Source organism: Phoca vitulina, unplaced genomic scaffold (assembly GCF_004348235.1).
Source record: "Phoca vitulina isolate PV1807 unplaced genomic scaffold, GSC_HSeal_1.0 scaffold8, whole genome shotgun sequence".
NCBI lineage: Eukaryota > Metazoa > Chordata > Mammalia > Carnivora > Phocidae > Phoca > Phoca vitulina.
Genome location: NW_022589711.1, coordinates 25,952,792 through 25,954,932, shown reverse-complemented (window position 1 = coordinate 25,954,932; position 2,141 = coordinate 25,952,792). Strand labels below are relative to the sequence as shown.

Below are 2,141 nucleotides of genomic sequence, written 5' to 3'. Positions count from 1 at the left end.
GGGAAGTCTCAAGCAGAGGCTGAAACTGGTGTGATAGTAGATCGTACCTGAATGTTGTATCGCCTTTTTTTTTTTTAAAACTGGTCCAACAGTCTTGTCTTAAAATCTTTTGGCAAGGAAAAGAATGCAAGTAATTAGACTTAATCTGATACACTAGCTTCTTAGTTCTAAAAGTACTTGCAACAAAAGCCAATTTTCCTTTGGATGAGGATGGTAGCAATTCTTAATTACTGAAATCCCTTGTCCTAATTATACTGAAATCCCCATAAATGAGTAACAGCAAGTGTCATGAGGCTACCTGAAAATTTTCTCTTAAATTTATTTCTTTGATTGTGGAAACATAAACATAGCATAAAATTTACCATTTTAACTATTTTTAAGTGTACAGTTGAGTGGCATTAAATACATTGTCCTCATTGTATATGAGGTTACTTTTTGAAATTTATCTTTTACTTGGTCACCTTTTTCTTTCAAAATAGAAAAGTGCACTCAAAGTCCCTGCACATCCAGTTCAGTGATAATCAGTATTCTTGTAGGAGAACCCTGACACCAATCAGATAATTTTGAATTACTTCATTTACTACTTCTTGGGTAGGTTGTATGAAGTCTGGGTTAGCAAATTCTGGATGAAAAAGATCTCAGGTCCCAAGGATCTGTCATACCAACGTCAATGGAAAATTCTTTCTTTGAGATTGCCTTGATTCCAGGAGACTGTTTAATCCACTTGGCTCTCCTGTGTCATACTTGTTAAATTCTTTTCCTAAATCAGGGCAGATGTAACTACAGCACTTCTTTACTTCCATAGCTGTTTCCAGGGATTGCTCTGGAGGAATTCCTACTTCACAGCCTCTCAGCAGTTGCTGAATGAAATATGTTATAGCTCGCCCTGTGATTGGAATGCGCTTGCCCCAGCTGCCGACCACATGTCCTTCAGCTGCAGGAAGGACAGGAGTGACACCATCTTCACTATCTGGTACCACACCAGTCACTCTCAATTTTCTTACTTGTTTTGGTGTTTGGTATGCTGCCAATGCAAGAGCAGCCTGCATGGCTATGTACAAGCCTGGAGTTTTGAAGGGCTCAAATGTTATTTCAGCAATATATTCTGTTCTCTGGAGCATTTAGTGGAAGTTTAATCAGAAGAAAGCAGACCTTCAAATTCTTGAAGAAAGACCTTCAAATTCTCCTTTAAGTATTTAAAGAACACTTGCTCCATATACCTTTCCATCAAGTGACAGTCTTCAACTACACCATAGTGGGTTGGCCACTTCATGGTACATGTTGCTTTTCCTATTACTTCATGCCCAATAAAGAAATCCAGGTTCACATTGCCTTTTCCCAGAAAGCTAAGATGGCCATAAATGTCCATGTCCCAGTCAGATCCAGGCTGGCCCACAGCCAGAGTATTCTGTATAATTGTTTTCAATGGAGGTTATAGGGGAAGCAGGATAACAATTTGATTTCCAGGTTATTGTTTGCATCATTATTATTCTTTTTTACCTTTTTTTGTTTCAAATTTTTATTTAAATTCCCAGTTAGTTAACATATAATGTAATATTGTTTCCAAGAGTAGGATTTAGTGATTCATCACTTACAAATAATACCCAGTGCTCATCACAACAAATACCCTTCTTTATACTCATCACCCATTTCGCCCATCCCCTGCCTACCTCCCCTCAGTGACTCTCAGTTTGTTCTCTATAGTTAATAGTCTCTTGTGGTTTGCCTCCCTCTCCTTTTTTTCTTCCTTCCCCTATGTTCGTCTGTTTTGTTTTTTAAATTCCACATATGAGTGAAATCATATAGTATTTGTCTTTCTCTGACTGACTTACTATAGCCAAAGTATGGAAAGAGCCCAAATGTCTATTGACCGATGAATGGATAAAGAAGATGTGGTACACACACACACACACACACACACACACACACAATGGAATATTACTCAGCCATCAAAAAATGAAATATTGCCATTTGCAATGATGTGGATAGAGCTAGAGTGTATTATGCTAAGTGAAATGAGTCAGTCATCACTTGTTTTAAAAGGCCTAAAATTCAAGACTAGGCTAGACAAAGGTGTCACTCTTATTTTTTTTAAAGATTTTATTTATCTGAGAGAGAGAGACAAAGATAGTGAGAGTGAA

At 37.5% G+C, this 2,141-nt stretch overlaps 1 pseudogene; it reads right to left on the bottom strand.

The window, feature by feature from the left end:
* Positions 1-393: 393 nt before the first annotated feature.
* Positions 394-1,435, bottom strand: LOC116633523 (annotated as a pseudogene).
* Between the last annotated feature and the right edge of the window lie 706 nt (positions 1,436-2,141).